The 24,439-nt window shown below is 35.5% G+C and overlaps 1 long non-coding RNA gene and 1 pseudogene across 1 annotated transcript; one reads left to right on the forward strand and one right to left on the reverse strand.

Moving 5' to 3' along the window:
• The first annotated feature begins 213 nt into the window (after positions 1 to 213).
• On the forward strand, positions 214 to 23,743 carry LOC109678984 (uncharacterized). The gene is made up of 5 exons (XR_002211726.2): positions 214 to 983; positions 2,172 to 2,317; positions 12,959 to 13,035; positions 14,426 to 15,774; positions 18,587 to 23,743. It is a non-coding gene; the product is annotated as an uncharacterized lncRNA (long non-coding RNA).
• LOC141420169 (small nucleolar RNA SNORA51) lies at positions 10,953 to 11,110 on the reverse strand (annotated as a pseudogene).
• Positions 23,744 to 24,439: the final 696 nt, after the last annotated feature.

Here is a 24,439-nt window from a genome sequence, read left to right on the forward strand (position 1 = left end):
TGGTGCGGGGGTGTGGCGAGGTCGCAGGGGTGTGGGGGGGTCGGTATGATGGCTGACTTGTTTGCCGGGAGGGGGAGCCGGGATTTTGAATGCTATTTGGACAGAAAAATACCACTACAGCCCGTTAGAGGGGGTGGGAGAGCAGCCTGCGGCGTCGTCGCCTTAACTGTCCGGCACCAGAGTTTTGGCGCGGCGTCGTGTATGCGCCTAGGGGCGTGTTTGCTCCGTGAGGCTGCTGCGCTCTTACCGCCATGATGAAGATTCGTGTTCCCGCCCCTCCGCGGCTACATCGCTTTCCTTGCCCTGCCTCCCATAGTTTAGTGAACGACTGCCTTTTCCCGCTGTATTTCAGCGGGTTCTTTTCACTCTGTTTTGTGGGCACTAGTTGCGTCTTGCTGTCTTGGTTCCCGGGTTGGAGGTTTTTCCCTCCGTCAGTTACCATTTAAGGGTGGTCGGGGAAGGTGGCCCCACTGGCACTCCTGGGGATTTTATTTTTCGTTAAGTGAAGTAACCCTTGTTTATTATGACTTAGGTGCGATTCTTCGCCAGTCACTGATCCCAGGAATGCATGATATATAAAAGTAGAATTTGATGGGAAGAAAGTTCTTATATTCTTGACTAATGGAAGGAAACTGTAATTACATGGTACTAAAGTGAAGGAAATTTGGGGTTTTGACAGTATTGGCATTTGAATTCTGCACATTGTGCTTGGTAAAGAAAAACTTTTTAAAGATACATCCTCAGGTTGGAGAACCTCTCCAAGAGCTCATTTGAACCATAAACTTTTTAAAAGAAAAAAGGCGCTGGAAAAGCACATTTTCTTACTGAATTACATGTTTGCAACGTCATGGACCCACGATGCTATTTAAGTTTTTCTACTGTATTTGAAGTTGAATTTTGAATTTTTATCCCTCAAAGTGCTTTGGATTGCATGCTGTCTCATGTTGCTGGTGAAGCAAAACCATGTGTTCATACACTTTATGGTAAGTGGTAAGAAAAAATGTGCTGTAATACATGTCTGCCTAAAGTTTGCTGCTTTTATTTGTAGCATCAGAAAAATATTCCTTAATAGGATGGTGTTAATAAATACAGTGGGTAAACTTTTTTATGTAGAGGTGGGAGTAGGGAAAAGGTATTACAAGAAAGTTACTGTGGGGCAGGATTGAGGGCTTGACTGAAATGGTAGAGTCTGCCTAACAAGTTCATGTTTCTGACTTCAAACTTGGTGGTGTGTGGACGGGTGGGGTACAGTGGAAACAGCCTCTATTTCCAATTTGGCTAAACTTGATGTTCAACATACCAGATTGGTAGTACAGACCAGAAAAGTTTGTGACTGGGAGTTGTAGAGTGACAGCAAACCTGAGATGTGGTTGATACTCAGTTTATAATTCTGACTTCAAGAAGTGTTGTTCCCATTGCAAAAGTTTCATAGTTGCGAAATATGAGTGAAAGTAGTAAGCTGATTACTTTTTGTTTCTAAAATATTGTCAAGAATATTGCTTTGTGTGTGTATGGGGTGCGGCGAGAATATTGGAGTTTGAACTCAGGACTTTGCTCTTAGTAGGCAGGTACTCCTTCCACTTGAGCCAGGCCTCCAGTCCTAGAATATTTTTTAAATGTTACTGTTTCTTGGATGTTGTTCCATATTTGCAAAGTATCACAATAAATAAATGTGAAGTTTAATAGGAAAATGTACTGTCATGATTGAGAACTACAGGGAAAAATTCATAAAGTCCATCAATTAATTATTGAGAAGTAGAATTAGTTAAAGCAGTTCTTAAAACTTCAGTTCCTTTCATTGTTCTTAGGCAAGCCTTGCCGGACAACAGTATCACCTGATAAGAATAACACTTTTTATTACTTTTCTTCTCTTAAAGCTCATATTTAACTTAATGCTCTACACATAGGGGTCTCAGAAAACATGCAGCATTTATTTCCTACAATTATATGGTATAAAAATCAAGTTTTCCGTTTTTCCTAGACAGTAACAGGTTAAAGCAGTTATGTTCCTTGAGTACTGAAGGAAACGAGATTGGCATATTTACGGTAACAAACAGGTTCTGTTCAGAAGGAGGCATTACAAGAAATATAAACAGACTAGAAGCAAGTTGTATATGCATTGTTTGTTGACTTGATAACTTGCTAATGCATTTTCTATTTGTTGACTGTAGAAGTAGTTGCCCTCTATCTTTGACAGCTGAAGAGCTATAAAGAAGATAAAATTGTGTGTTACACAGTACAACAGCAGGTTATTCCAATTACAGCCGTAATGGATGTGCAAGATTAAATTAGACTCAAGCATAATTTAAAAGGACAGGTAAGAATGTAGCTTTAAAGGGTTTCTTATAGAAATGACTAAATATAAACAATGTTCTTTGCCTGAAGGGAGAGGTCTAGATGATCTTGAAAACTGATGGGTGGAATACCTTACTAACCAAGTGTTTTGGGTAAATGAGGTATTGGTTTTAAGACACCTTTTTTTTTTTTCTTTCCTGTTTTTAAAAAAATACAGTGTTTTTGGTGGGAGTAAAGAGGGAATAGTGTTAGATGGTTTTTATTTGAGCTACTTGGGAGGTGGAGATTTGGAGAATCCTGGTTCAAGGCCAGCCCAGGCAGAAGTTTGGCCCCATCTCAACCAAAAAGTTCACATTTATAATCACAGCCACACAATATGCTATGGGTAGCAATATCAAGGCCCTAGGCTAACCCCTGGCAAAAAGGTGAGACTCTATCAAAAAAAAATAACCTAAAAGGCTGAGGGTGTGATTCAAGTGGTAGAGTACCTCCCTGGTAAGTACTAGACTCTTAATTTAAACTTTGTACAGCTTATCTCCCTTCTAAAAACTTGTAGTACTTTTTAGAAATAAGCTAGCTGTATTTCTATTTATGTTTTCACTAATTAACCAGTTTATTATTATTTATATTTGTGCAGATTAGAAATTACAAACCTTCTTTTTTGTAATTGTAGTCCCAGTCCCCTAGCATATTTCTTGTTCTTTTATAATTCTAGATGGCCATCTGATGTAAGTTCTTGATATCTGCTACTTTATGGATTTCCTTTATTTCTACATAGATTTTCCTCTGTGTATTTTTTCTCTGTGCTTTCAGTTGATGGGGTACTTGCCTTCCTTCTAAGTACTTTTATTCTGCCTATGCTCTACCCTGACTTTCTCTTGATCCTTTGTCTTCCTTTTAAATATTTACATATATGCTCATTTTACAAAAACTTCGTCTTAATTCTATCAGTCTTTTTATCTAAGCTCTTTCAGTTTTTGGAGATATGGTCTCCTGGTATGGGTCAGGCTGGTTTTGAACTTTGCATCGCTCTGCTTTAGCCTCCCTAGTGCTGGGATTATTAGGCAGGTAACACATGTTCTCTTTATATTGTGTTTTCTCCAGTCTCCTTCTTATCCTTACTGTCCTTTTCATGCTCACCTTTTCATCAGTTACTGGTGTTTCCATTAACTGAACATCTCTTCCATATTCAGAAGGCTGACTTAATACATAGTAGATACCTAGTAATAGTTACGGAAAATTTCCTTTGTTCTAGAGTTTTTAAAATAGCTCCTGCTTCTTGCCTATTTAATTTTTTTTTTCTTTTTCCTTCTGTTCTACAGTTTTCTGACTCATTCTTCTGTCACACAGAGTAATGTAAATATCTTTAGTATTTAATTTGTTATATTTTTGTGTTCTTCCCTCAGTTATGAAAAATCCTTATTGTAGAGAAGTTTCTTACTCTGCTTTGTTAATTCTAGTAGAATTAGAAGTTTACAGAGTTTAATACATCTCCAACTGAAACTTAAGTAGCCAACCAGAAACTTTTTGGAAATTGAGTAAAAATATTAATGTGTACCACATGTATTTGTGAAAGCACCCAGTCAAAACAGGGAGATCAATAACTTTCTCTTTTATTCATCACTGCTCTTTACTTCAACTGACAGGACTGTTGGCAGCCAATTCAAATCTAGCCAGAATTACTGTTGTGGTAGTGATGGTTATTATTATTTTGGTACTGGGGTTTGGACTCAAGGCTTCTTTCTTGTCAGGTGTTTATTCTACCACTAGAGTCACATCCTAACCCTTTCTTCTTTGGTTTTTTTGGAGATAGGTTCTCTACTTTTTGCCCAGGTTAGCCTAGACTTCACTCCTCTTTTATTTTATGCTACCCATCATCCACTGTGATGACAGGCCTGTGCTATAAGGCCCGCTTTTTTCATCAAGATAGGTCTTGCAGACCTTTTCTGCTTGGGGTGGCCTGGAATCTCAAAGTACATGCCACTTTGTCCAGGCATTGGTTAGATGTGCTGACTTTTTGCTAGAACGGATCTTGATTTATAGACCTGTCAGTCTCACCCTTGTCAAGTAGCTAGAATTATAGGCGTGAACCACTAGTGTCTGGCAGGTTTTTTTTTTTTTTTTTTTTTGAGATAGGGTATCACTGTAGCCCAGGCTATACATGATCCATCTCCCCTTGTCTCCCAAGTGGTGACATTATAGGCATATGACACCGAACCTCGATTAAAGTGGCATTTAAATCAGGACGAGGTAGAAAAAAATTTTTTCTTTTATTCATTTTTTTCATACTGGAGTTTGAACTTGGTCTGGTGTTTTCTAGGCACACACTCTATACTTTCGACAAATCCCCACCGACCTTTTTTTGTTTAGTTATTTTTCAGGTAGGATCTTGCATTTTTGCCTGGGGTTGACTTTGAACTGCTTTCTACTGCCTTGATGAGAGATTTTTCCTGGTCACACAGAAATTTTGAAGGCTTTTAAAAAATATTAAGAAGTTAACATAATTAACAGTATATTAAGCATTTAAATTATAAATTGTTTTGAAGGTATTGAAAACAAGTACCCTTATGTAATAAACTATAGCATTGTGTTTCATAAGTTTGCCTCATTGTGTTTCATTTTGCCTCAAGAGGTAGAGTGCTTGCCTAGAAAGAATGAAGGCCTGAGTTCAGACACTAGTTCCACCTTAAAAAAAAAGTAAAACCCTACAAAAGCAATTAAAGGATTGCTTAAGTACTTCCTTTTACTTTTTTCCTCAGACATGGTATGTGTGGCTTAACAAGTATATGTTTTGTTTATTTTATTTATGTGTGATTTTTTTATATTTGTGCTTTATTATTTATACTTAATTGAATAAGATTTACACTTGTTAAATATGAATTTAGTTTATTCTTACAATGTTGTCCAAGTACTCATAACAATCTTTGACAATTTTTCAGGGTGTCTGTGAGAAGAAAACTATTTTCATGAAAATACTAATTTTTCTTTTTTAAAAAACTGATACTTTTATGAATGTTGGTGCAGAGTGGAGTTTTCCAGAGACTGTCTGACAAATGGCTGTTCAAAAAAATTGAAAGCAGACAGAAGATATATTTTTTTAATTGATTTTTTTAAATTCCTTTTTTTTTTTTTTTTTTTTTGTGAGATAGATTTTTGCTATGTTGCCTGGGCTGTCCTTGAACTCATGATTTTCCTTCCTCAGTTTCTACAGTGTTAGGATTTACAGGGGTACCATACCCATACCCAACTGTCTTCTTTTAAACCACATATTAAAGTGATTTGTAATAATATTAATTTTTTTTAATTTAGAAAATGCTTTCATTACAGATGCTGTTTATATGGTCATGATTTTTCAGTTTTAAGTGAATAAATACAATACACATCTTCAGTTGTAAAGTAGACCTAAGATAAAGTTTAAGAAAGAGCTAATTTATCCATACACTTTGTAAATACATATCCATTCTTCGGTTCAGTTAGCTTTTTAGTTTCTGTTTTGCAAATTTGAAGCAATCCTGCTGTGAACATTTGTGTTCACAAATGTTCCTGTGTTTAAGTGGAATTGATACCCTGGAAAACAATCAGAAGTGGTACAGTGTCGACAAAGCTGAGAATTGCTAAGTTCTTTCTCCAGTGGTTATTGATACTGTTGTGTATGCACTTCTGTTGTGTATCATTACTAAAGATTTGACATATTAAAATTTTCTAGAATTTTGGGGTTAAGTGTTATCTAATAGAAGTTTTAATTTTGTTCTTAATCAGATTATTGATGAGGTTGAGCTTTCCTACCTGCGCATCTCCCAGTATATTATTGGCTGTATGAATGTCCTTTTCAGTAAATTGTTTGTGTTGGTTCTTGCTTATTTATTAATATTATTTTGTATTCTTTATAAAAATTGTTTACAAATTACATTGCAAATACCTCTTTAGTTTGTGGCTTCTTTTAAGCCTTATTTTTTATAACGTTTTGTTGAATACTACTTGAAGTAAGCTCTTTAGTGTTTTCATGAATGGCTTTTGGTTTTTGCATCCTTAAAAAACTTCTTCTCTTTTCTTATTCCCCTGTTGTTGATTGAACCCAGGACGTAGTATTCATGCTAGGCAATTACTCTGAGTTGTGAGTCCAGTCCCTTTGCCTTTTATTGTTGTTTTGCTTTGCTTTGTTTATTTTTTGGCAGTATTGGGGTTTTGAACTTGACCTCACATTTGCTAAGCAGGTATTCTAGCATTTGAACCTTGCCTCCAGCTTGTATATATATACATAAGACAATTAAATTTTTTATATATAATTTTTTTTAAAGTTTGCTGTCTTTTTAAAATAATATTTAGAATACTTACCTGAATTTTTTTCTACCGTTTTTTTCTGTGACTTACTTAATCTTTCTCCCCACTCATAATGGAATACAACTCAAAGGGTACATCATATTCTCATATGTATATGTGTAATTTCAAATTCCTCGTCTTTGATGTCAAACACATGTAGATTTAACAGTTTTGGTGACTATACCTTGTCCTTCTTTTTATTCTTTTTGTGGTGCTAAAGTTGAATCCAGAGCCTTGTGCATGTTAGGTAAGCACTCTACTACTGACCTATCCTTGCATTTAGTGTGTTTTATTTCTTTGTCTTTCCATGACATTTAATTTTCATCATGGTACATATGCACTGTTTTCTATTTTGTTGCTACAAATTTATTTAATCAACTTCTTGAGAGAAGTTTTACTCTATTTTTGATATGAAATTCTGAAGCCCTAGAGATTATATCTAGGTTATAAAGCTAACAGCAAGATTTGAACTTGACCATGGGGTTCTAGAGTCTATACTCACATAGTATTATGTTGTTTAAATTCTGGTATTGTGATACCTCCAGCATTCTTCGTTTTTCTTTTTTTTTTGGTGGCACTGAGGTTTGAACTCAGAGCCTCACACTTCCTAGGTAACTCTTACTGCCAGCCTGTTTTGTGTGTGTGTGTGTGTGTGTGTGTGTGTGTGTGTGTGTGTGTGTGTAATGTGCATACATATATATACACACAGTTGTAGAGTATAGTGTTTCCATAGGCTGGCTGTTGTGAGTAGTGCTGCATTAAACATGAGTGTGCATGTGTGTGTCTTTATTGTATCCTGACTGACTTTTCTTTGGATATATGCCCGGGAATGGTATTGCTGGATCAAATGGTAGTTCTGTCAGTTTTCTCAGGAACCTCCACACTGCTTTCCACAGTGGTTTTATTAATTTACATTCCTACTGACGGTATCACATCCTTGCCAACATTTATTGTTTGTGTTCTTAACAATTACAGTGACATGAAATCTTAATGTGATTTTGATGACCCAGGGACATTCAGCATTTTTTCTTATCTTTACTGGCCATTTATACATCTTCCCTTGAAAAATTAGTTCCATTCAGTTCATTTGCCCATTTTTTTAATTGGGTCATTAATTTTTCAGAGGTTCATTGATCTAAATTCTTTATGTATTGTGGCTATTGTTCCTTGTCAGATGTGTAGCTGGCAAAGAATTTTCTTCATCCTGTGCCTGCCTCTTCATTCTGGCAACTGTTTTCTTTGCTGTGCAGATAGTTTCATTTGTTAATCCTTTCTCTTACTTGCTGAGCCATGGGAGTTCTTTTTAGAAAGTTATTGAGTATGCCTATATGTTCCAGAATTTTCCCCATTTCTTCCAGTATGTTCAAAGATTCCTGCCTTACACTAAAATTTGAATCAGTTTGAATTGATATTAGTACAGGGTGAAGGACAAAAACCTAATTTCAGTGGGGTTTATTGTTTATTTTCTTTGGGAGCCCTGGAGCTTGAACTTAGGGCTTGATACTTGCTAGGCAGATGTTCTACCACTTGAACCACTCTACCAGCTCTTTTTCATGTTGGGTAGTTTCAAGATGGGATCCAGAGAACTGTTTGCTCAGAGCTGACTTCAAACCCCAATCTACCTGATCTCTGCCTCCTGAATAGATAGGATTATAGGCGTGAGCCACCTTCACTTGGCAAGTTTCATTGTTCTATGTGCAGATAAAGAGTTTTCCCAGCACTATTTGTTGAAAAAGACTATCTTTTTCTCCATCATATGTTTTGGAGCCCTCAGTCAAAAATCAGATGGCTGTAGCTGTGTGTCTGTGGGTCCTGTGTTCCATTCATTGGTCTTGTCTTATTTTTGTTCCAGTACCATGCTGTTTTATTGCTATGGCTCTGTAATATAGCCTGAAGTCAGATACAATACCTCCAGCATTACTCTTGTTGCTCATTGTTGCCTTGGCTATTCGATGTTTTTTGTGCTCCTTTATGAACTTTAAGATAGATTTTTCGATCAGTTTTTGATGAGGATTGCATTAAACATGTAGATTGCTTTTGGTGGTATAGCCATTTCCATTATACTGATTCATGATCATGGATGATCTTTCCATTTTTTAATATGTTCGTCAGTTTTTCTTTAGTGATTTATAGTTTTCATTATAGAAGTCTTTCATATCCTTTGTTAAATTTATTCCTAAGTCTTGCCCTCTCGCCCCCCTCTCCCCCTGCCAAATGCTATTGTAAATGGGATTGTTTTCCATAATTCTTTTGCAGTTTGTTCATTGTTGGTATACAGAAAAGCTAGTTTTTTTGTTTTTTTGTTTTTTTAGATCTAATTGTGTCCTTCTGTTTTACTGAAAATATTTATGATGCCTAAGAGTTTTTTGTTGGATTTCTTTTTTTTTTAAGTATAAGATTATGTCATCTGTGAATAGGGATAATTTGATTTCTTCCTTTTCTATTTGAATTTCTTTTATTTCTTCCTGTCTTACTACTCTGTCTAGGAATTCCAAAACTAGGTTGAATAAGAATGGGAAGAGTGGACACACTTGACTCATTCCTCACTTTGAAAGAAATAGGTTTCAGTTTTTCTCTGTTTAGTATAATATTGACTATAGGTTGGCCTTTATTATGTTGAGGTATATTCCTTTTATTCCTATTTTCTTTGGAGCTTTTATCGTAAAATGATGTTAAATTTTGTCAGGTTTTTTTCTGCAGCTTTTGAGATTATTGTGTGGTTTTTGTCCTTGCTACTTACATTGATTTGGATATGTTGAACAAGTATTGTATCCCTGTGGGGAACTGACTTGATCATTGAGTATGATCTTTTTGGTGCGTTGTTGAATTCAGTTTGCTAGTATCTTACTGAGAAATTTTCCACCTACGTTTACTAACGAGATTGACCTGTAATCCTCCTTTTTTTTTTTGTTGCACCCTTGTCCGATTTTGGTGTGAATATAATACTAGCTTCATAGAATGAGTATGGTAATATTCATTCCCCTTATTTCATAGAAAAGTTTGATGAACTTTGATGTTACTTCTTTAAAGATTTTGTGGAAATTAGCAGTGAATGCATTGTCCTGGGTTTTTCTTTTGGTGCTTCAATTTCATTCTTTTCTACAGTTCTGCCTATGTGATTTATATATTCTTAGTTCAATTTTGGTTTGTCATGTGCATCTACAAATTTACCAGTTTCTTCTAGACTTTTCAGTTTTAAGTATATGTTTTCAAAGTAGTCCCTAAAGATCCTCTTTTCCCTCCTCCTTGTCAGATTGGCTAAGAGTCTGTAAGTCTTATTTATCTTTTTGAAGAACCAACTTTTTTTTTGTTGAGTCTTTGTATAGTTGGGGGAGGCTCTCTTTTCCTGATGTTGGCCCTTATTTTTATTATTCCTTTACTTCAGCTAACTTTGGGTTTAGCCTGTTCTTGCTTTTCTGGGAACTTAAATTGCATCAGAAGGTCATTTATTTGAGGTCTTTCTGTGTTTTAATGTAGGCATTCACAGCTATAAACTTTTGCCTTAGCTCTGCCTCTGCTGTATCACAGAGGTTCTGGTAGGTTATTTTTTCATTTCTGTTAGATTCCAGGAACTTTTTGATTCTAACCTTATTTCTTCAATGGGACCACTGATCATTCAACAACGTGTTGTTAAGTCTTAATGTGTTTGGTTATTTTCTGCAGTTTCTTCTGTTGACTCTTAATTTTGTTTCATTATCGTCTGACAGGATACAGAAAGTAATTTTATTTTTCTTATATTGTTAAGACTTGGTTTGTCCCCCTGAATACCTGTCTTGGAGAACACTCCAGTGGCTACTGAGAGAAATGTTTAGTGTGCTGCTACTGTATGAAATATTCTGTGGATAACCCCATTCCTTCTATGGTGTCATTTTAATTGTGAAATTTCTTTGTTGACTTTTTGTCTGAAGAACCTATCTATTGATGATAGTGGGTTATTACCGGTTCCCATCGGTGTTTTGTGGCCTGTTTGTGGTTTGAAGTGTAGCAACGTTCATTAAATGTTGGGTGTGCCAACAGTGGGCACATATCAGTAAACATTTGTTATTTCTTTTAAAGCATCTATTTAAAGATAAAGTTAGATGGTCAGAAAACAAAGATATAAATTTCACTGTGCTATTATTATAAAATTAGATGAGTAGAAAGATAGATGAAGTAAAAAAATGACTCAAGTTTTATTAAATTACTTACTGGAAAAATGAAGAACAATGTTAAAACACTGACTTGTTACTTAATTGTTTTCTGAGGATTTCTATGTGAAAGTCATCTAGATAATGGAAGCCAGTTTAAAATATTACAGTATGTAGTGACATAGTGACAAAATACCTTTTTTCCCCCACCCTTGGGTCCCCATTCACAATATAGCCCAGGCTCAGGCCCTTGGCTGAAGTGTGTATGGGGTGGGTTTGGCTGAAGTGTGTATGGGGTGGGTTTACTTTGCCTCCTTTCTCTATGTATTCAGTGTATGAACACAATCTGTGATAAGCACCAGCAAAAAATATCTTGAGATTTTATTTCTGTAAATGAAATAGAATTATGAGATTTTTGAAGATGAAAATTAGGAAATTACGTGCATGTGTGTGTTTCTCTTTTTTTTTATTATTTTTTATTTTGGTGTGTTGGTTCTGGGGTACCTGGGCTTGTTCTTGCTAGGCAGATCCTCTACCACTTGAGCTATGCCCCTGGCCCTTTTTTGCTTTAGTTATTTTTCATAGAAGGTTTTCTTTCTTCAGCCCAGGATCTGTCTCAGATTCTCCTGCCTGTGTCTTGTAAATAGCTGGACTTAACAGTGGGCACACCATGCTCAACTTACTTGTTGCAGTGCATTCTTTTCACACTGGCTGGCATGGAACTACAGTCTTCCCATATATGTAGGTGCACTACACCCTACAAATGTGTTCGTCTTTTAAAAATGAAATTTAGCTATAATCGTAACAGTATACTACTTCTCTGAAACTCCACCCCCCCACCCAATAAAAAAATGCAAGTGAGAAGTTATATTTGGCATAGTTTTTCTGACAAGAATTATGATAGCACAGAACAGTAAGTAATTTCACATATTTGAGCTACATTGTGCAGTTATTTATTCAAGAAATTTGACAATTTTCTAAGATCTTTTGTCGTGTTTCTTTTGGTTTTTTGTGGTACTGGAATTGAACCCAGGGATTCAAGCTTGCTAGGCATGTGTTACACCACTTGATATTCTTCTTCTTTGTATTGTTTTGCGATAACGTCTTAACTTTGCCAGGGTTGGCTTCTAACTCTTGGTGTTTCTGCCTCCAAAGTACCTGAGATTACAGGCCTGCTTTACAGGCCTAACTGAGGTTTTTCTGATCTTGATGTTCACCTACTTCTGTTTTGGGAAAAAAGCTCTCCTTTTATTATTGTTATGAATCTTTCTCTAGTTGTAATTGGTGGGCCAGAGAAATCTGTGTGTAAGTCAGTGGTTATGGCTGTGGTCATGCATTTCTTTTTTAAGTCTTACCCACCTCACTGTTTTAGGCAACACGGGGAGTTGAATTCAAGCCTGGACTTGGAAAGTGGGGACACTTTGAGCCATGCCTCCAGACCTGTTTAGTTTTGTTATTTTAAAAATAGGATCTTTATGTTCAAGCTGGTTGGGATCACAGTCCTCCTGCTTGTGCTTCCTGGCTAGTGTGCACCACTACACCCAGAGTATTTTGGGATGAAATGGGATCTTGCAAACTTTTTGCCTAAGGAGGTCTCAAACCTCCATCCTTCTGGTGTAAACCACCTCATCACATTTATGTATCACCTTATAATGTAATTACATTGTATTTTCTTTATCTTTTTTATCAGTTAGACTAGCATAAACAATGTGTTGTAAGGAACCAGTTACAGTTTGAGGGAGGAATGTTCAGTATTTTCAAACAGGATGAGCTTTTAATTCCCTGGTGAGTACATGTTACTTTAGAAAGTACTGGTGTGCTAAATATGTTTACTGATAGAATTTTTGCTTTCTTTTACAACCTTTGTTTAGACTATTTGAGGTTTAGACATACAGATAAGGTAAAAAAAGCTATTAAGGTATTATGCTATAATTAAAATTAGAGTAAAAGATATAGATTAAAAAGTAATATAATTGAAAAGTATTTAAGAAATATACTTCATTAAATCCCCACATGATGATACACAGTTTTTGGGACAGAGTAAAGACTTGATTGTTTTGCCAAACTAAATAAAAAAAAACAAAGGTTTTTCTGTCTATGCACTACTGGCTGTGTATCCTTGAGCCTGTTAAGTTTCACTTTTTTAAAAATTGAAATGAGATTGCATTATATCTACAGTTAATTAAGAGGAAAATTAAATGATAATTTATCCACAGGGCTTATTAACAACTATCAAATTATCGATACCAATTTTTTTGATGAAAGAATAGCTGAAAATAGACATGGATACAAGGTAAAAGACCTAACATTGGACTAATTCTGATTTTGTTAAAGAAATTAATAAACACCATACTTCGAAATCTAATGCATGTTTACTATGCTTATAGAAATTTAAGAGAACCTAAATAAAAGAGTGACTGTTGTGTGAGGAAATTAATATTGTTAAGATGTTCCATACACATCCTGTGGGAGCTCATTAAAAAGAAATTTAAATGTGTATATGGTTGACAAGAGGTCAATAACATATAACAATAATTCTTTAAAATCAGTAAGGTATCTACATATGATGATAAATACCTGTAATTCTACCACTGAAGCAGGAAGATATACCTGTAATTCTACCACTGAAGCAGGAAGATTGTTAAGTTTTAAGTCATCTCAAAACACTGAAAGGTGGTTTAGGTCTGTAATATCAGTTACTTGTAATACATGAGGTCTGGAGATGATGATCTAATCGAGGTTCAAGGCCAGCCCCTGACTAAAAGTTAGCAAGTCCCCATTTCAGTAACATGTCTGAAACCCAGCCGCTATGGTGCTTAGATAGAGAATCATGGTTTGAGGCTGTCCTGGGCAAAAACAAGACCCTATTTGAAAAACAACAAAAGAAAAGGCTGGAGAAGTAACTCAAGTGGCAGAGCAGTGCCTACCAAGTTCAAACCCTATTAGTGCCCCCTCAAAAAACTGAAGAAAAAATTAACATAAAACTCAGAGATTTACCATTCTGAGTGAGGTTAGCCTGGCCCAAAAGACCAAAAATCGTATGTTCTCCCTCATATGCGGACATTAGATTAAGGGCAAACACAACAATGGGACTGGACTTTGAGCACATGATAAAAGCGAGAGCACACAAAGGAGGGGTGAGGATAGGTAAGACACCTAAAAAATTATCTAGCATTTGTTGCCCTTAACGCAGAGAAACTAAAGCAAATACCTTAAAAGCAACTGAGGCCAATAGGAAAAGGGGACCAGGAACTAGAGAAAAGGTTAGATCAAAAAGAATTAACCTAGAAGGTAACACACATGCACAGGAAATTAATGTGAGTCAACTTCCTGTATCCTTATCTCAACCAGCAAAAACACTTGTTGTTCCTTCCTATTATTGCTTATACTCTCTCTACAACAAAATTAGAGATAAGGGCAAAATAGGTTCTGCTGGGTATTGAGGGGGTGGGGGAGAGAGGGAGGGGGTGGAGTGGGTGGTAAGGGAGGGGGTGGGGGCAGGGGGGAGAAATAACCCAAGCATTGTATGTACATATGAATAATAAAACAATTAAAAAAAATAAAAAAATAAACTCAGAGATTTGCAAAATGCATAAAGGTCAATTTTGGAAAATTAGTTCAGAATAAGTTTTTTTTTTTTTTTTTTTTTTTTTTAGTAAAATTGATGCATTGCTAATTTCCAGGGTTAACCAAGATTTGGAGAAATTGCTAATTTCCAGGGTTAACCAAGATTTGGAGAAAAGAGGCACTCTCTCATTACTGGTAAAGATGCATCAATTTCCAGGTCCCTTTTGTAGAGAACATCTTAGTGGTATCTATGAAATTTTTACATATGCAAAATACTGTTATTTATTTGACTTCTTTCACATTTCTTACAGATACATGAACAAGAAAAACAAAAGCTATGTGGTAGGCTTAGTTCAGCAGTGCATAAAAAGATGTTGAGAAAAATGAACCAATTTTCTATCTCACATTTTGAACTTGTATAAATAAGTTTTGATGTCGCTATACTCAATCCTGCATTGACTTAAGACCAGATTACAGAAATGACCAACTATACTTGAGTCTGAAATAGAATCCTAGATTTTTCTTTTCTTAAAACTGCAGCTGGAATTTGCAAAAGTGAATTCTTGACAGGTATCTCATCCTCTTAATTTTTATTGTCTGTGTCATGGAACTTAGAACTGGAGGAGTGAGTTTTAAACTGATTTTAAGTGCAAAATTAAAACACCGAGGGGGGAAAAAAAAAGATTTCCAGAGCAATTGTTAACTAGTGTGAACCACGTTGTTTTTTAGATTTCAGACTCTTTGGATTATTCTATTTATTTCTCTTCAGATTTAGCTGATCTCTCTACTTGATTTCTGCTGCAGAGGTGTAGCAGTTTCATTTAAATCATCAGAGCATGTTCTTTCACTTTTATTACAATTATTGGTACGTTTTTGGAGCCTGTTTCACTTAAATGCATGGTTTCTTTCTGATTGGGGCAGTGTTAGCTCAAGAAAGGTTAGTTTAAAAATATATGTACATATATAGATAAACAGTAATATAAATTGTTCTGGAGTATAGAACCTTCACTTTTTTTTGCCTGTTGTAAGTCCCACCCCTATGCTGGTGACAAATTCAGGCCCAGAGCAAATTATGTACTCTGCTACTACCCTAGATCCTAGATCAATTTTTATGATGATGAAATAGGAAAATAAGCAGTCACATGTACTATTCAGCTCACTAATTGATCATATTAGTAAAGAAGAACAAAAAGGAGAGGTGGGCAGACTCACTTTGGAATATACATTAAGAAATGGACATGATATGACATAGCTGACCCTTGTTTTAAGTTGCTATCTTTACTGAATAGAATCCTAAAACTTGTAGCTGTTAGTGGTTTTTTATTTGCTTTAGCTTTGTCCTTTTTATTGCACAATTTAGAATAAAGTTCTAATTTAGTTATCTGTAATGACGTACTTTTAGATACATGAACAAGCTGCTTTTGCCACATCTTAAGACGCTGACACCAGCAGCATCTTCCTGCAGGTAATACTTGTGCAGTTGTCAGCCATACTAATGAAAAACAGGCATTATTAATGGCAAATACCCAAGCTTCATTTTTTTAGAGACCTCACCTTCCAGAAAATGTGAGAATGTTGAGAGTCAAAATAGAGTGAGAAGGAAGCACTTAAGACTTATTTGAGTCATTACTCAACTTACAATGCAAAATTGAATAATAACAGTAAGTGATGGTTGTGGGATAATATTGTAGAGCCCCTGGAATTTAGAGAACTTCATGTGTTTTCTGTGCATCATTTGGGAGAACTAATCTACCTACAGATTCTAGGGCTGCCTTTCTGCTACCTAGCACCAGCTCTCACTCGATACCTGTGAAAATGGAGGAAAGAAAGTAAATTTTAGAAGTTAGAGATAGTGAAATAATGAAGCTGAAAATGGGTGGTGATGAAGAAAGTAAAAGAGAAATTATGAGGAAGGAATCAGCAAGATTTGGCAACCCAATGACAGGAAAGAAAGAAAAAACCAATTTACTCTGGTGGGAGAAAGCTAGGTTTCAGTTAGGTAAAAACTCAGCAGTCTGTTAAAAATGTTAGGACTTTCCCTGAATGTGATTTTAGGATCATTGTCATAAACCTGGTAGTTAAAAACATGAGAATAAACAAGAAAGTAGAAAAAAGAGGGCAAAGTTATAGTAGCCATCAGAATCAGGGAAACAGAACTAGAATATCACTTCCAAGAAGTGGAAAGAGTTTCAGAGTTGAAGGAACTGATAAGCCTGAGGATGAATACCTAAAACAGGAAAGTTATTCCACACATTGAATTTTTTTTCTTTCCTTTACATATTGCCACCCGACCCCTGCTTCTCTCTTTCTCTACTGTTTTGTTTTTGAGATACAGTCTTACTATGTATCTAGATTGGGCCTTGGCTTTAAATTTGCTGTGCAGGCCAAGCTGACTTGAAACTCTCCAATCTCCTTAATGCTATTATTACAGATAATAGTATCTCTGGCTAAATTTTTATTCAAATGAGATTGTATTTTGCAGAGAAATTGGAATAACAACTCAATCACATCAGTTGATATAAATATGTATTTTTTAATATGCTGAGATTAATTTGAGTTTATCCTTTTAGAACTACATTTTTAAAGAGGGAATGTATTTACATACCACAGGTAGTTTTGAATTGAGGGAAGAGTGAGAACTTACTAGAGCGTATATCCTTCCCTTTTTTTGTGGCTGGCAAAATATTAATGCCCTTGTTATGTGATACAGTTTGAATGTCATAAAACAGTATTTCTTTTATTTTTTAAAAACGTACTGTTTCTTGCAAATGAACAGAATTTGCCACAGTATTGACATGCTGAAAATCCTTTATTATTTTTAAGTTACAGTTGAGTTTATCACTTACATGTTTCCTTAAGGACTTTATCAGAACATATGTTTAAAAATAAAATAAGGCAAGAAGGATAAAAGTAGTTGGGAATTCAGAGGAGAAAGAGAGTATTTCTAGAATATTATGTGCAAACCCTACAGGATTTTAAATCCAAACTTCTTACTTATATTTTGGTGCTCTATTGATTGAGCCTTGCCTCTAGTCCATTTACTCTGGCTGTTATGGAAATGAGGTCTTTTGAACTGTTTGCCTGGGCTGGCCTGGAACTATGATCCTTCTGATCTCAGCTTCCCAAGTAGGTAGGATTACAGTTGTAAGCCAGCATTTCCCAGCTTTTAATATTTTTGTTGGTAAACTGACTAAATTTTCTAAATCGTGTTTGGAGAATAACCTGTTCGTTGTAGTTTTAGACACTAGGAAAGAAAGTGACTCTGATGGTTCCAGATGTGTTAATAAAAATAAGATTTTTATTACTGTTTTATTGTCAAATATAAATGTTTATTTACTAGTTTATTGCTGTTATCAGTTCAGTTATGACCCAAACAGTGAATGAAAAAAATACACACACACATTCACTTGTACATAGATATTGTTTGTAATCGGAAGATCAGTTAAGAGAGGTCAGTGATAATATAAAAATTTTTAAACAGTGTCTTCTTAGTGATTTTTTTAAGGAATTTTGGTTTTTTTACCATCTTGTAATTAAGAGATATCAAGATTGTGGACTGTTTTAAATACATAGATGTAATGAAGTTTTGCAGAAATTCCCTTAATAATCTTGAAAACAGGTTTTAGTTGGTTCTAAATAATTATGGGGCTATTGATAAGAAGTGGCAATAACCTTGGTGTATGAAATGTTTAAGCCCTAGCATAGTGAAAATTTAAAAAAAAAAAAAGGGATAGAGAGGAAGGAAGTAGGGATGGAGAAAGGAAGAAAACAGGGATTGAGAGAGGAAAGAAAGAAGGAAGAAAGGGAAGACCCTCTGTTTATTGGGTTCCAGTGATTCATGTCTGTAACTCTTAAGTACTTGGGAAGGCTGAGATCAGAAAGATCAAGGTTTGAGGCCAGTCCTGGCAAATACTTCCTGAGACCGCATGTCTAAAATCACCAGGACAAAATGGAGTAGAGGTGTGGCTCAGCTGTTGTAATTGTGAAGTCCAGAGTTCAGACCAGACCCCAATCCCACCAAAAAAAAGGAAAAGAAAAGAAAACCTAAAGCATTTACTCTCAGAAAAATAAAACAAATAAAACCAAAGCATGGTTACCTTCTTTCATTTAGCTGACCATTTTTGGTGGTACTTGCCCATATATTACTAGAGTCAGTTCCTTATTTCTCATTGACAGGTTTTTGATAAATAATTTGGCATTTCTGAAATGTTAGTAAACACACTTTAAAATGTGATATTAAAAAATGAATGTTTGGTATACTTTATTTCCTGGTTTAGGAGCTGTGATTAATGAACATTAAAGGCCATGGAAGAAGATGAATTTGAATTACAACCACAAGAACCAAATACGTTTTTTGATGGAATAGGTATAACTGTTTCTTTGGTTGTTCTACTTCTGACCTACCAGAGTTGGAGTTGTTTATCCAAAGGATGAATTATCAGATCTGGTATTTATTCATACTTAGATTCCTTGCCAAAAATCTCATAGCCAACTCACTCCTGTTACACTGTCAGCTTTTAAACTCTTACTGTTAACTTGTTTCTTATTTTCCCAGTCATACATTAATGTCCTGTTCTCACTCTGAAAAATATTTTGTAATTTTATTAGTTTTCTTTTGTTTCACTTTTTAAAATTTTGCCCCAGTTGTGTATTTCTACAATCCAGTGACCTAAAAGGTAAATTTATCTCAGAATTCTATAAATCAGAAGGACAAATACTACGGCTCAGGTAGATTCTCTGTGGAGTTTCACAGGGTCAAAATGAAGATTTCTGTGTTAACTTCCTATAAATCTTCAGGGAAAAGGAAAGAAAACACTTCTAACAATATTCATACTTTTCCCTAAATTTAATTCTTTATGGTTATGAGATTTAAGTTCTTGTTTCCCTTCAGTTTATCAGCCAGGATTTTTTTTAAGCATTTTTTTATTGTTGTCCTCGGTGCAGATATATTGTGCCATTTACAAAGGTTCTTACAATATACCAAATATATCATACTTGAATTCAGCCGCTCTACCATTCTTCATTTCCAGTTCTCCCCCATAAAGTAGGATTTTGTTGCTTGTTTTGTTGCCCACTTTGTTTCTCATCCTTTGTAACAGTGAGTTGTGCAGTTTCCCTCATGCTCTGAATCCTCCTCACCTTCCTTTCCATCAGATCTTTTTTTATTAAGGTAATGAGTCAAATGATTGAGTACATGCCCACAAGCACTATGTAGGCACTGACTTGACTCATCAGTACTGCCAAAACAGATCTTACTCACGTCAGAAAAATACTCCTAAGAACTCATGATTATCCCCACTTAAGTAATTCAGCATAATTTCCCAACCTTATGCTTAAGTTCATACTCTTAATTACATTTGCAGAATTTGTTTTGCTGTATTTTAATGATTTGGAGTATGGTCATTTTGGGGGAATCATTATGTCTTCATTCTGGTCCTCAAACATTTGTGGCCCTCTCAAAAGTAGACTATAGTCTCCCTTTCCCAATGTTCCAAGTCCAGAAATCTCATCTGAAATTCAGCAGTGCAGAAGTCTCAAATAGCATCTTAAATCATGTGCTTATGATTTTGTGGGTATTAAGTACAACTTCTGGGACACAGTTTCTTTTTATCTATTGATACATAGCCTCAAGAAGCAAGTTTTAGGATAGTTGAGGACATTCTGTCACAGTTAAATAGAAGGTAAAATTGGTTACTACTTTAAAGAAATATTAAAATCCAGCTTGACAAAAATTCCATTATGTTTCAAGACCTTAGAATAGTTCTTTGTTCCCTGTGACTTCACCCTCTGAATCTCCTTTACTTTTATTCATCAGACATTGGCAGCTGAATAATATTACCAGCTTCTTTCCTGCCTAGGGTTTGGGTGTCCAAGAGTCATATGTTTTCTCTGCCCACTTCAATCTACATCAGTGCACCCAATTTCATCGACCATACTCTAAAGGACCTAAAATCATATACAGACTCCAACAGAGTGATAGTGTGAAACATTAATATCCCCTATCACCAACAGATAGGTCATCCAAACAAAAAATCAATAAAGAAACTCTAGAACTAAATCACACAGTAGATCAAACAGACCTTCTGATGTCTCACACAGTAGATCAAACAGACCTGCTGATGTCTACAGAATATTTCATCCAACTTCCACACAATATACATTCTTCTCAGCAGCCCATGGAACCTTCTTGGATATGATCCAAAATTGATCATATCTTTGGGCACAAAGCAAGCCTCAGTAAATATAAGAAAATAAAAATAATTCTGTGCATTCTATCTGATCACAACGCATTAAACTAGAACCCAACAACAAAAATAACAGCAGAAAATATGCAAACAATTGGAAGCTGAACAACACATTGCTCAATGATCAGTGGGTCATTGATGAAATAAAAGAGGAAATTAAAAGGTTCCTGGAAGTTAATGAAAATGAAAACATGACCTACCAGAACCTATGGGACACAGCAAAGGCAGTCCTGAGAGGAAAGTTTATAGCCATGAGTGCATATATTAAAAGGACAGGAAGATCTCAAATCAATGACCTAATGCTACATCTCAAACGCCTAGAAAAACAAGAATAAACAAGTCCCAAAACAAACAGGACAGAAAATATTTCTTATTTTTATTGTTGAAATAGAAACAACAATAACCACAACAACAACAACAACAAAAAATACAAAGAATCACAGAAACAAAAAGCTAGTTCTTTGAATATATAAACAATATTGACAGACCCCTGGCAAACCTGACTAAAATGAGGAGGAAAAAAAAACCCAAATCAGTAAAATCAGAAATGCAAAACAGCAGATAACAACAAATACCACAAAATCCAGGAAATCATCAGAGACTACTTTGACAAACTGTATTCTAATAAATTTGAAAATCTTGAAGAAATGGACAAATTTCTACATACTTATGACCATCCAAAACTGAACCAAGAGGGTATTAATCACCTGATCTATAACACAAAATGAAATTGAAGCAGCAATAAAGAGTCTCCCAAAAAAGAAAAGTCCAGGACCTAAAGGATTCTCTGCTGAATTCTATCAGACCATTAAACAAGAACTAATACCAAGTCTCCTTAAACTTTTCCATGAAATAGAAAAGGAAGGCACACTGCCTAACTCATTTTATGAAGCCAGTATTACAATCATCCCAAAACCAGGCAAAGACACCTTCAAAAAGGAGAGCTATAGGCCAATCTCCTTAACGAACATCGATGAGAAAATCCTCAATAAAATAATGGGAAACCGAATCCAACAACATAAAAGAAAGATCATTCACCGTGACCAAGTTGGCTTCATCCCAGGAATTCAGGGGTGGTTCAATATACGCAAATTTATAAGTGTTAAACAGCACATCAATAGAAGCAAAGACAAAAACTACTTGATCATCTCAATAGATGCAGAAAAAGCGTTTGATAAGATCCAACACCATTTCATGATAAAAGCTCTAAGAAAACTAAGAATAGAAGGAAAGTACCTCAACATTATAAAAGCTATATATGACAAACCTACAGCCAGCATTATTCTTAATGGAGAAAAACTGAAACCATTCCCTCTAAAATCAGGAACTAGACAAGGATGCCCACTATCTCCACTCCTATTCAACATAGTACTGGAATTCCTAGCCAGAGCAATTAGGCAAGAAGAAGAAATAAAAGGAATACAAACAGGTACAGAAACTGTCAAAACAAACCTATCTGCAGATGACATGATTCTAGATCTTAAAGACCCAAAAAACTCTACCCAAAAACTCCTACAGCAAACAGCTACAGCAACGTGGCAGGATACAAAATCAACTTACAAAAATCATTAGCTTTTCTACACACCAAAAACAAACAAACTGAGAAAGAATATATGGAAACAAATCCATTTACAAAAACCTCAAAAAAAAAAATCTATCAAATACCTAGGAGTAAGCTTAACAAAGGATGTGAATGACCTCCATAAAAACTACAAACCTTTGAAGAAAGAGATCAAGGAAGACTACACAGAAAGTGAAGAGATATCCCATGCTCATGGATTGGTAGAATCAACATAGTAAAAATGGCTATACTACCAAAAGCAATCTACATGATCAATACAATTCCCATCAAAATCCCAGTGACACTCATCACAGAGATTGAAAAATCTACCCTAAAGTTTATTTGGTAACACAAGACCCTGCAAATAGTCAAGGCAATACTCAGCAAAAAGAGCAATGCTGAAGGTATCACAATACCTGATTTCAAACTATATTACAAAGCAATAGCAATAAAAATAGCATGGCACTGGCACAAAAACAGACATGAAGACCAGTGGAACAGAATAGAGGACCCAGATATGAATCCACACAGGTGTGCCCACCTTATTTTTTCACAAAGGTGCCAAAAACATACAATGGTGAAAAGACAGCCTTTTCAACAAATGTTGCTGGGAAAAGTGGTTATCTGCCTGCAAAAAGCTGAAACTAGACACGTTTATCACCCTGTACTAGTATCAACTAAAGATGGATCAAGGACCTTAATATCAGACCCGAAACTCTGAAGTTAGTACAGGAGAGAGAAGGGAATATTCTGGAAGCAATAGGTATAGGCAAGGACTTCCTCAATAGAACCCCAGCAGCTCAGCAACTAAGAGAAAGGATGAACAAATGGGACTTCATAAAATTAAAAGCTTCTGCACAACAAAAGAAATGGTCTCTAAACTGAAGAGACCACTCACAGAGTGGGAGACAATATTTGCCAGCTACACATCAGACAAAGGACTGATAACCAGAATATACAGGGAGTTCAAAAAACTAAACATTCCCAAAAGCAATGAACCAATAAAGAAATAGGCAACTAAACTGAACAGAATTTCTCAAAAGAAGAAATTCAAATAGCTAAAAAAACACATGAAAAAATGTTCACCATCTCTGGCCATAAAGGAAATGCAAATCAAAACCACACTAAGATGTCATTTCACCCCTGTTAGAATAGCCATCATCAAAAACACCACCAACAGTTGTTGGCAAGGATGTGGAGAAAAAGAAACTCTCATTCATTGCTGGTGGGATACAAGCTAGTGTAACTACTCTGGAAAAAAATTTGGAGGATTCTTAAAAATCTAAAACATAGACCTGCCATATGATCTAGCAATCCCACTCCTGGGGATATTCCCAAAGGAATTCAACACAAGTTACTCCAAAGGCACCTGCACACCCATGTTTATCGCAACACTATTCAGAATAGCCAAGTTATGGAAACAGCCAAGATGTCCTACTACTGACAAATGGATTAAGAAAATGTGGTATTTAGTGGGTGGTAAGGGAGGGGGTGGGGGCAGGGGGGAGAAATGAACCAAGCCTTGTATGCACATATGAATAATAAAAGAAAAATGAAAAAAAAAAAAAAAAAGAAAATGTGGTATTTATACACAATGGAGTTTTACTCAGCCATGAAGAAGAATGAAATCTTATCATTCTCAAGTAAATGGATAGAACTGGAGAACGTCATCCTGAGTGAGGTTAGCCAGGCTCAGAACACCAAAAATCGTATGTTCTCCCTCATATGTGGACTTTAGATCTAGGACAAATACAGCAATGTTGGTGGACTAGGGTCACATGACAATGAGAGAGCACATACGGGAGGTATGGGGATAGGTAGGAAACCCAAAACTTCAAGTTGTTTGATATCCCCACGGCAGAGGAGCTAATATAGTAACCTTAAAACGACAGAAGTGAATATGGGAAGATGATCAGGAAGTAGTGAATAGGTCAGGTAGAGATGAATCAATTTGGGCTGTAAAACACTTGTGCATGGAAGCAATGCTAGGAATCTCTCTATATACTTATCCTTATCTCAGCTAGCAAAAATGCTATGTCTTTCTTATTATTGCTTATGTCTACTCTTCAAGAGAATTGGAGAAAAGCGCAGAACAGGTTCTGCCTGTAAGCGAGTGAGGTGGAGGGGAGAGGGAGGAGGTAGGGGGCAGGGGGAGAAATGACCCAAACAATGGGTCAGATATGAATAAATGAGTTTTTAAAAAAAGAATATTATAAAGATTACCCAGATGATACAATATATGAATAATGAAATTATAAACTGATAGTAATATAATATAATATAATAATAGTAATATAATATAATATAATATAATATAATATAAT

Source organism: Castor canadensis, chromosome X (genome assembly GCF_047511655.1).
Source record: "Castor canadensis chromosome X, mCasCan1.hap1v2, whole genome shotgun sequence".
Lineage (NCBI taxonomy): Eukaryota > Metazoa > Chordata > Mammalia > Rodentia > Castoridae > Castor > Castor canadensis.